Consider the following 12,652-nt stretch of genomic DNA (forward strand, 5'->3'; position numbering starts at 1 on the left):
TTTTCATAACGTTTAAGTAGAGAATTGAATGTGGAAATATGGTCAAGAAGGTTTTATTCACCTAACTTATGTGGAACCCAAACATCAAAGCAATTAACATAACCAAGCTGGTGCAAGTGATTTTCAACACTTGATTTGGATATTATATGTCAGCTATCTCTCATGTGGTATAACGTTTATTGTTCTCAATTAATGTCTCAATTTGATCGCTATCAACTTCAACTGGTCTACCTGACCATAGAGCATCGTCCAGCGAGAAATCTCCAGCATGAAACTTTGCAAACCACGTTTGACATATTCAATCAGTCACAGCACCTTCTCCATATACTGCACAATATATATATATATATATATATATATATATATATATGTATATTGCGTTTCAGTTGTGTTTTTACCTTTCTTGAAACAATAAACATAATATGCCAAAAATGTTGCTTTTTTCTTCCATCTTCAACATTAAAATGGCTACACAAAAATTCACCAATTTTGGTGTCTTTTTTTAAGTGCATGCTGTTATGACAGGAGTCACATACAATCTAACAAAATTGTTTTATGAAGTTAAACACAACTAAATGCTACTAGAGCCATCTTGCTGAAAAAAAAATGAATGAACATTTTGGCCAGGCCAGTACCATCAACCATTCCTATAACTATTACCAATAAAAGCACTGGGAACTATATTCAATATTCTGTGACAAACTATAATGGAAAATAATATGAAAAGGAATATATATATGTATAACTGAGTCACTTTCTGTACAGAAGAAATTAACACAATGTTGTAAATCAACTATACTTCAATAAAATTTTCATAAAAGAGGAACAAGAGTAAAAATAATACCTAAAATTTCAAACATCTTATTAGAGTTTAGAGAACCCAACATATAAAAGTGATATAGAATAGTTAGGAGTATTTCCCTGATACTATATGTAAAGAACATGAGGCCCAGACAAATAAATTGTTCATAAAAGTTCACAGAGCTAATTGGTGAAACTGAGACTAAATTCAGACTTCTAACTTTAGCCTTAATGGTTTTTCTCCTCCATTGTGATAAACCCCACATCCCTTACAAAAATCAAGCTTGAGAACGTGAATACTGCATAGTCTTAATTTTTCATATTAGACTACTGTAAATATGTATATTAATCCATAGAAATGCTTGTCCATAGAGCACAGCTTTGCAGTATAATAGTTTCAAAGAGTTGAATTTGCCTGCACATAACAACAAATGAATTAATGTACATGTTCTGACAATAATTATTAACACTTATTACTAAAAGATACAATATTGCACAGATGGAAAATGTGGCTTTTCCAAGGATACATAAGAAATCAACCAAGCATGTGATAGGGCCATCATTTAAGGACAAGCTTAGATTTGTGTTTTAAATAAAGAGACCAATCTACCAGGTAGGGACTGGAGACTTGGAATTGGAGACCAGGTTTCTTTGTTTCATTATGTATGGACCCCTTGATGCAGAACATAAGGAGGCTTCATAATGATGTGAATGGCAAGTGCTTTGTAGAATGTTCTATATTTAGAAATCACACTGAACACACTGTCAGAATTCTGATGACCTGATGTACTTTGTGGCTTTACTTTGCTAAGAGGGGTCTGTAATGATTGTTTAGTTGACATATATCAGATATCTTCCCTGGCATATGTTTAACACAAATAACAAAAACATGCAAAGATTTCCATTTCCCTCACATAATCGCTTTGATGGAGTGCCATTTTCCCAGCATTACCAATTAACCATTCGTGTTGTTTGCTGCAATTCATTTGCAAGATGGCAAGAGATTCCAAGGTACTGAATAAAAAATATGTTGTTCAAAATCCATGAAGAGAGTTCTTTATCAATTTACAAATGGAGATTCAGAAGGCCGGGTTGGTAAAGAAAAATTACCCTTCAGCATGTTCATCATTAAGTGATAGCAGGGATTGCTCAGAATGTAGCTATTTCTTACTGTCAGTGTTCCATGTGGGAGCAGAGGCAACAATTATGGTCTGATGGGGACAGACCTGCAGACACCCTGGATGTGCATCACAGGGACCAATGACAGCTAAAGCGAGCTGGAGTAGTACATCTCCCCTGAGAGAACGATTTGGTATTTCCTGAAGTTTGAGATGACTACATGCTTTGTTTAGAAGCATGTGATATTAGTAGAGAATTGTTTTGTAAAATCTTATGGGATGTTCACAATTCTATAAAACTTCTCCAACCTATAAAAACATGAAATGACATCTCACCAAATTGAATATTTTTATATATACTTGAATATTTCCTTCCAATAAGGAAAGAAGGAAATGGTTTTCTCATCTTGGGTCTCCATCGCATATCTAGTTTATAATTTTCTGTGTTCTAATTTATTAATATTTGTCTTTTACTTATTTTTCTTTAATATTATGATTTAAAAATATTTTTAAAATTTATTTTCTCCCTTCTTAGTTGAGTGACAAATGAACTTATTTTTATTTTTTTCTTGTCATGTAATAAAAGTATATATGGCACCACATTTTTCCTCTGAAGAAATTCTGTATTTTATCTCATAAACTTGATATATATGTTCTTAAGACTATGTTTTTTCTATATACGCCACAATTGCCATTTTATTTTCGTGTTTGATTCTAGTTTTCTCAAGAAAAAAATTAAATTTCCAATAGTTGGAAGACTTCCTCCTTAATTTTTATTATTTTGATTTTATTATTATAAGGGTGTGGTGAAATGGTCTATTTCTAGTTTTTTTTTTTTTTGATATTATGTTTTACATGTCCATACATATGACTAACTTAAATTCATGCTTCATGTATCCCAAGATGTGTCTTTGCTTCCAGGGTACATATCTACTAGGGCCATCAATTAAAATATTCAGAACTACCTTATATTGCTGAAATTTTATCTTAGTTCATTAAAAACTGAGAACAGAATGATAAAACAATTTTATTAATATTGATTTTTTGCTAAATTCTTCTTATATTTCCAGCAGGTTTGTAATCTATATTTCAGGGTTATGTCAAATAATACATAAAACTTTAGTATTATTATGATTTTTGCAAAGTCATTTCAGAGTCATTATAAAATACATTCATCCTAGTTGATACTTTTTATATGCAGCATATATTTTATATATATGTGTATATGTATATATATATGTATATTATAAATACATATATTTATATTATATATAATACTGCATATTATATATTATAAACTATAACTTTATTAAGATTATTTTTCATTTTGTGTGGTTTGTCTGGTATTTCTTTGTTCTTTTACTCTTTGCATATTTAAATCTCTGTGTGGTATATATATATTACATATAACATACAATAAACTTTTCTTTTTTGAGTCAAGCTGAGTAGTTTTTTCATGTGCTATTTTCCTACTATATGTATTATTATAACAGATGGGCTTTCTGTATTGTAATTTCATGTCAAGCTTTGGCTTACTGCTTCTTTGTTTTTTTTTCTCTTTTTATTTTTAAAAAATCTCATCCATTTCTTTAAAACTTGATCTGAGCCCCTCAACTCCTGCAGTGATTTAGAAGGTACATAGCTTTCTTTAAAAATTCTATTTGTGTTTACTTTTCTTCCTGTAAAATAATTTCCTAAACACATAAGCTATGTTTCTCAACTTAACAGAACAGTGAATTACATTTTTCCTCTACCACTTTACTAATCTCCTGATATTTATTGGTTGGCTTTGTAATTGTTTTCCCCATTCTATTAATACTGATCATCTTTTGACATTTTGAGGCTTTTTACAAAATATTTTAACATTTGTATTCACCATAGTAACCATAATTTCATTTATTTATATGTATTTATTATTCAAATGGATTCAGTGCTTACCATTAATTCATTCATGCCATAGTTTTATCCCCTCATCAGTTTCTTTTAAATTCATAATGAATATGGATAATTGATATATCTTACTGATGTCTCACTTATTTTAAAAAATGTATTTATTCATGTTTGCATGAATAAATAATAATTTGATATTGTATGTGTGACACTATTGGTTGCCTAACCAGTATCAATATCACTTTCTTACTTGCTGCCAAAATTTCAGGGTTTTTTTTTTTTTTTTGAAACAGCAATGCACCCAGCTAAATATTAATTTTTCCAACCACCCTTGACAATAGGATGTAAGTACTCTAATAAAATGGTACAGGTGCAGGTTGACTGGGCTTCTCAACCTTGTCTTGAATATGGACACTTGAAGCTGATTTAAGGATCCTGGGTCATGAGGCTACAAGCTTGAAGATAAAAGCTAACAGGCTTAAAGTGTTGAGGAGGCAAGTAGCATCTGTGTCTCTGAGATCATTGTTAACCAGCTAGACCAACCAACCACTCCCTGTCCCTGAAATGATTGTTATTTGAAGAGAGGAAACTTATTTGTTTAAACCACAGTAATTTGGATTTTCAGTTCCTGCTAGCTGAAAGCATTCCTCCTAACTAATACAGTTGGACAAGGAATACACATGGTCCAACCTGGTCCACTGTTTGACAAACATTAGGGTAAATGGAACCTCTAAAGAACAACAGTTCTTCTAGCAATCTTCAAGGTAATTTCAAACTTCTGAAGATAATTTCACTATGCTAATGATTATGTAACCCAACCCTCTACGTTTATTCTTAGCTACTGATCCTTGCTTGAACATGTGGTCAGTCTTAAGAACTACTGGTCTAGACCTCTGATGTTGAATACACTAACCATTAGCTTCATATGTCCAAATAAATTTGCATTTATTAACAGTAAATACAAGGGGAAAGATTTATACAATCTGAAGAGAAACCAGAGTATGATTACTAGAGAAATGCAAATCAAAACTACAGTGAGGTATCACCTCACACCAGTCGGAATGGCTATCATCAAAAAATCTACAAACAATAAATGCTGGAGAGGGTGTGGAGAAAAGAGAACCCTCCTATACTGTTGGTGGGAATATAAATTGGTACAGCCACTGTGGAGAACAGTATGGATGTTCCTTAAAACACTAAAAATAGAGCTACCATATGATCCAGCAATCCTACTCCTGGGCGTATATCTGAAGAAAACCATAATTCAAAAAGATACATGCACCCCAATGTTCACTGCAGCACTATTTACAATAGCCAGGACATGGAATCAACCTAAATATCCATCAACAGAGGAATGGATAAAGAAGATGTGGTACAAATATACAATGGAATACTACACAGCCATAAAAAAGAATGAAATAATGCCATTTTCAGCAACATGGATGGACCTAGAGATTGTCATACTGAGTGAAGTAAGTCAGACAGACAAAGACAAACATCATATGATATTGTTTATATGTGGAATCTAAAAAAAAGGCTACAAATGAACTTATCTACAAAAGAGGAACAGAGTTACAGATGTGGCAAATAAACTTATGGTTACAGGGGGGTAAGGTGGAGGGAGGGATAAATTGGAAGCTTGGGATTGACAGATACACACTGCTATATATAAAATAACTAACTAATAAGGACCTACTGTATAGCACAGGGAAATCTACTCAATACTCTGTAATAGTCTATATGGGAAAAGTATCTAAAAAAGAGTGGATATATGTATATGTATATCAGATTCACTTTGCTGTACACCTGAAACTAACACAACATTGTAAATCAACTATACCCCAATAAAAGTAAATAAATAAAAATTAAAGAAAAATACAAAATTAAAAATTCAGTTTCTCCATTGTACTAGACACATTTCAATAGCCACAGTTGGTTAGTAGCTCCATATTAGAAAGAACAAATATAGCACATTTCATCATTACAGAAAGTTCTATTGGAAAACGTGGGTCTAGACTTTGCTATACCAAAAAGTGGTCCTTGGATCAGAGACATTAGCATCATCTGGGCTTCCTAGAAATGCAGAATCCAGGTCCCATTGCAGATCTCTGAATCAAAATCTGAATTTTAATGAGTCCCAGGTGATTCATATCAACCCTAGTGTTCAAGGTGCACTGCCCTACATGATTTGGTCCTGCATATACCTTGCTCTCAATATTTAATAATGATCTAACATTTATTGATCTCTAGCAAGTTCCTAAGAACTATGCCAAGAATGCTACAAAAATCTCAATGAATTCTCACCATAGCCTTTTGACTTTTGTATTATTATCATTTCCCTTTTACATATAAGGAAACAAAGGCACAAAGAAGCTACATGATTTTACTTGGATCACACAATATGTCAGGAAGCCAAATTTAAATTCAGTCACTCTGACTAGAGGACTCACAGTGCTTCACAGTAAGTACCAGGTGTTAGGCTCTTGGAGGGAGGGCTGTGTCCTATTTAATTTTTGAGTTTAGAACATAGTACAGTATTTGGCATACAACAGGTCTTCAGTTCCTATTTGTGGAATGAAACATGAATGAATGGAGGGATCTAGGCTGCTTTTGTCCCATGTCAGGTGGAGCTCCTGGCAACCTTGTAACAGAGCCCATGCTTTCAGTTGAAATGAAGACTTTGTCCATATTTCGCCTAGGTAAAAACAGGACTCTAAAACTACTCCAGAGTTATTACTTTAAGCAAATAACAGATCTAGCAAAGGGTCTTCATGTTGAGCCCTGAGAAAAGTGAGTGGATAGAATGTGTTTAGGGATGAGTATCCACCACTAAGAAGGTGTTCAGAGCATGGAAATAGTCCGAGGACCAAAGCAGTGTGATGACAGCTGCTATAACAAACCAACCTCAGGGTGTATAATGGCTTAAGTGTAATAGAAGTTTATTTCTCATTAATAGAAATCTAAAACAGGTATTGGTGCCTAGTTCACTCCAAATGTTTTTTTAGTGCTGGTTTTTCTCGACTTTTGTGACTCTGCTATGTTTTCCATGTAGCTTACAAGTTAATTATGCTCACCTTGAACAAGCCATGAAAAATGTCTGAAAAAAAGAAGGATGAAGAAAGCAACTTTCTTTTTAATGCTCTTGGCCTGTGGGTAACATGCATATCTTTTGTTTACTTTCCATTGGCATGAGCTAGGTGTCTAGCTCCATCTAGATGTAGGTAGGTTGGGGGTGGGGAGTGCTAGGGAAACACTGGTAATATGATGCAACCCTGAACTGAAGTGAACCTGGCCAGCCACCTAATTATTGAGGTTATATTATATTGTTCCTGAGTCAATCATCACCTCTCCTACTTGACAGATAGGTAGGGAGAGAAGACACCCACAGAAGAGGTATTTTAGCCAGCACTAAATAAATTTAAATGCATGAGAGCCATGGGTGCCACAAATAAAATAGAAAGAATTATATTTTAAAAAGCTTTAAGTCATATCCATATCAATCCATCATTTAACAACATTGTGAACTCAGGCTCATGGGTGACTTACCCCTTCTAAATCTGAAAGTCTCCAAACTTAAATAAGGATGGACTAATTAATGCCTATCCTATGTGTCCAGTGACAGTGTTTTACACTAGACTGTCTGGAATAAAAGAAAAGCCAAAAAACCTATTGTATATTTTAATATTGAGCCAAAAAGTCAATCACTAGCAGAAACAGAGTAGAATAAACCAACTGGGATAAAGATACTGTAAGAATTTCAGGAAGAGTATGTAGTTCAGAACATAACACTTCATCCCTGGCTGACAAAGGAAGTATTCCCATCACTAACACTGAGTTGGTGTCATACATTTAGAACCATATTAGTAAGAAAAACGTCTATGGGTGTTAGGGATGTTTATAAGGTCTATTCATTTCAGACTAACGCTTTCTTTGACATTCAAGGTATGACATTCAAGGAGATCAGTTTTTATTCTTCCTGACATTGATCTGACTCCACAATTAGCTCTAAAAAAATAATAATAATAATGACAGTTCCTCGCTGGGCTCTTCTTTGGAGAACCGGAAGCAAGTCCAGCAGCTTTGGAGTTTATTTTTGGTAAAGATGAGCACAACAGGGGATGCCTGGACACCTACAGCATACCTGATGAATTATTCATTCCTGATTATCCTGAGCAGACAGACTTGTTTGCAGTCATATGTCACACGTATAATTCCTTGGGTCCTATGGTTTACTAAACTTAGACATTGCAGGATGAGAGAGTGACATAATCATATTTTCATAACAACAATACTTCCTTAATATTTAGAAATATTAATGTTTTTAATGTTCATGATAAAAATATTTTTTATCATGCTCTACGTTACTCCTATGGTTACATTTCTATTTTATTTATCAACCTTTTAGTAGATGTATCATATAAGATCTGCCAAGGTTTACTTTAACAACATTATTCTTAGAGGTACTCTGGAGGATACATTTTTAAAAAAAATAAATTTATTTATTTATTTTGGGATGAATTTTCTCTTCATTGCTGCACATGGGCTTTCTCTAGTTGTGGCAAGTGGGGGCTACTCTTTGTTGCAGTGCGTGGGCTTCTCATTGCAGTGACTTCTCTTGTTGCAGAGCATGAGCTCTAGGTGCATGGACTTCAGTAGTTGTGGCAGGTGGACTCAGTAGTTGTGTCTCGTGGGCTTAGTTGCTACACAGTATGTGGGATCTTCCTGGACCAGGGCTTGAACCTGTGTCCCCTGCATTGGCAGGCAGATTCTTAACCATTGTGCCACCAGGGAAGTCACACAACTTCTCAATTATGGCTATCTCATTACTAACCTAACTTTAATTGACAGGTATGTTTTCCATGAGTTGAAAATAGCAGTATAATAAAATCATTTTTCACTATCTGAATATATATGAATCACAATTGAGACACTTGGTAAAAACAAAGTTGGTTTTTTTCCTAAGATACCAATGATAATTTAGCTTTAATGTATGCTAAGATTTGTTTTGCAAGACTAATGGAAATAATAATCAAGGACCATCTTTTTTTTTTTTTTTTTTGCGGTACACAGGCCTGTCACTGTTGTGGCCTCTCCCGTTGCGGAGCACAGGTTCCAGATGCGCAGGCTCAGTGACCATGGCTCATGGGCCTAGCTGCTTCATGGCATGTGGGATCTTCCCGGAGAGGGACACGAACCCATGCCCCCGGCATTGGCAGGCGGTCTCTCAACCACTGCTCCACCAGGGAAGCCCAAGGACCATCATTTTATTTTACTGAATTCTATGTCATGGCTGATAAATGTGGTATTCACACATTCTTCTATATTGATTGGAGATCACTGCTATTGAAATTATGTGTATTATATACTAAAAAAAGCCACCCTATGTATATTCCATAACCTTCAATATCTCCACCACTGCCATTGGCAATCAAGAAAGCAGAAACTAACACACCATTGTAAAGCAATTATACTCCATAAAGTTGTTATAAATAAATAAATAAATAAATAAATAAAGTACCAAAAAAAAAAAAAAAAAAGAGTGAGCAGAGATATTTGTCCATGGCTTTGTTTTGCTACCTTGATTATATTTACAAGGTTGTGCTGGCAGCCTGCTTCAGTGAACTGATGAGTAACTGCCAGGATATTACACAGAAAACATATTATCTCTATCTCCCATCAACACGTCTCAGGGAATTTGTTAATTGAAATATTAATGTGTATTGTCAAGGTTATCATTTCTAAACTGGTTTTCTCTCTATCATATTCTTTTTCAATATTCACTTTTTACATGCTCTATTAAAAAACGTTTGTTATTCATCAGGAATGTAGAAAATGCTGATAATCAAAATGGAGAAAATTAAAAAAAAAAAAAAAAGAAGAACCCTGAGAAAACTCTTTACTCATTTTGCCACATTTCCTTCAAGTATTTTTGTTTCTATATCTGTGTATTACATATATGTATTTTATTTTTTAAGGACTCATTATAGTATTTTGTGAGCTGACTTTTTCACTATAGCATTTTAATCTTTTCATTTTACTAACTATTCTACCACATATAATTTTAATGGCTACATGGTATTAATTATATGTATGTACCATAGTTTCATAGTTTCTTTATTGTATTTTTTGGATATTATCTTACTAAGCGAAGTAAGTCAGACAGAGAAAGACAAATATCATATGATACCCTTATTTGTGGAATCTAAAAAAATGATACAAATGAACTTATTTACAAAACAGAAACAGACTCACAGACATAGAAAACATTCCTATGATTACCAAAGGGGAAAAGTGGTGGAGGGATTAAATAAAACAGTTCATTATTCAGATATATATTTTGCAAAAATTTCCTCCCAATCTGTGGCTTGTATTTTCATTCTCTTGATGGAATTTCTTTCAAGTACTTTTGAATGCCCCCAGAGCTGTCAGGATTAATCTGCCCACTCCACAGTGCCTGTGATCCTCATTCAACCATGTCCTATTTTCACCCCTAATTGGTCCACCAAGATCTGACTTCCCTGGTCATGTTGTTTCAGCACTTACTAATGATCATTTAAGTCACTTTTCTGCCTTGGCAGTTGATAGGCTGCCAATATTTCATTTTTCAACCATAAGCAGATCACCGTTGTCTTCAGATCCTACCAGGTAAGGTAACACTTGCAGATTTTCCCAGTTGTAGGTCTGTTGTATGCAGATGTTTATGGTTTCAGATATGGTATCTGTCAAATTCCAGTTTAAGAAGCAGAAGTCCCTTCAAAATTGTTAAGAAGAAAATAATTTAATACAGAGAATAAGGTGCTCTCCTTCGCAGGACTGGAGGAGTAGGAAGTAGGAGGCTGCCACTGGAATTATTTAATTTAAGGGTGTAAAATTGTAACAACAATCTAGGTATCAAAGAAACAGCTGTTATCTATATCCACATTTCCACAATCGGGCATGCTTCTAGAAGCAGCAGCAAAAAAAAGGGCTTTAGCCTCACTGATACCTTCCGGATCTCATACGAATGCACCTAATTGGTGGAAACTACTTTTCATCAAAAACCCTGGCTCTAAGTATCTAGGAGATGCAGTTCTTAGTTTTCTAGATTTTGAAATACAGAAACACTTACGAATGGAATGGGATGGATGTTGACCATATCAATTGTAGTCATGCTATAGGATTAGTTACAATCTATACCCTATGTTTTAAATCCATAATTTTATTTTTGTGCTAGAACACTGCCTGACCCGCTGTAATAGCTACATAAGTGTTAGATGTTTGTTTGTTTGTTTGTTTGTTTTTTAAGATGTTGGGGGTAGGAGTTAATTAATTAATTTATTTATTTTTGCTGTGTTGGTTCTTCGTTTCTGTGCGAGGGCTTTCTCTAGTTGTGGCAAGCGGGGGCCACTCTTCATCGCAGTGCATGGGGCTCTCACTATTGCGGCCTCTCTTGTTGTGGAGCACAGGCTCCAGACGCACAGGCTCAGTAGTTGTGGCTCACGGGCCTAGTTGCTCCGCGGCATGTGGGATCCTCCCAGCCCAGGGCTTGAACCCGTGTCCCCTGCATTAGCAGGCAGATTCTCAACCACTGCGCCACCAGGGAAGCCCTTTAGATTTTTTTAAAAATTTTTATTTTATATTGGAGTATAGTTGATTTATAATGTGTTAGTTTCAGGTGTAGAGCAAAGTAATTCAGTTATACATATAATGTATCCATTCTTTTTCAGATTATTTTCCCATATAGGTTATTACAGAATACTGAGTAGAGTTCCCTGTGCTATATAGTAGGTCTTTGTTGGTTATCTATTTTATATATAGTAGTGTGTATATGTTAATCGGAAACTCCTAATTTATCCCTCCCCCCACCTTTCCCCTATTATTATTGTTGTCACTATTTAAAACTTCTCTTTCTACATCACAATATATATGAATTATTACCATTAACTCATATAAATTCCTTTAGAACATCTTTATGTTTTATAAATCCCTAAAGGGTCATGGGGTTCTGGAAGCAGTTGCCAGCAGGTGAACAAGTAGAAGCCACATGTCCCCACTTTGTAGTGGCAGTGGAGCTTCACGATAGACCCCAGACAAGGTGAATGGGGACAGGTAAGCACTGAGGAGGCAGATGTGTACTCCATTCCTCACCTGCTCTTGCTCCAGGGAAGCCCTTGGATCCTTTCTGTTTTGCAGTGTAAAAATAAAGGGCAGCTGAGTCCTTTATCCTCAGAGAGTGTTGTGAAAGAGAAGAAATTGAATATGTGCCCTTAGATTTTCTCATTAACTTTCTATCTCCAGGGAGATATATAGCTTTAATCTTCTCAATGGGAGTGGGTCAGGTGGAGAAAGGAGTTGTCAAAGAGAAGTGCAATGCCTGTTTCTAGATGTCATTTTAACTTTCCTACCAAGTCTGCATTTTTATTTTATGTTGTAATTGCAGAAATTAGGATTGAGCCTGTATACTGCAACACAGGCTCTTTTAAGAGAGTTATATAAAACTTTATTTTATTTTATTTTTTCATAATTTTAAATTTTATTGAAGTATAGTTGTGTTAATAATGTGTTAATTTCTGCTGTACAGCACAGTGACTTAGTTATGCATATATATATATATATATATTTTTTTTTTTCATATATATTCTTTTCCATTATGGTTTATCACAGGATATTGAATATATTTCCCTGTGCTACACAGTAGAGCCATGTTATTTATCTCTCTTATATATACTAGTTTGCATCTGTTAAACCCAAACTCCCAACCCATCCCTCCTAGACCCCCTTCCTCCTCGGCAACCACAAGCCTGTTCTCTATGTCTGTGAGTCTGTATCTGTTTTGTAGGTATGTTCATTTGTGTCATATTTTA

This window comes from Hyperoodon ampullatus (assembly GCF_949752795.1).
Source record: "Hyperoodon ampullatus genome assembly, chromosome: 10".
Classification (NCBI taxonomy): Eukaryota; Metazoa; Chordata; class Mammalia; order Artiodactyla; family Ziphiidae; genus Hyperoodon; species Hyperoodon ampullatus.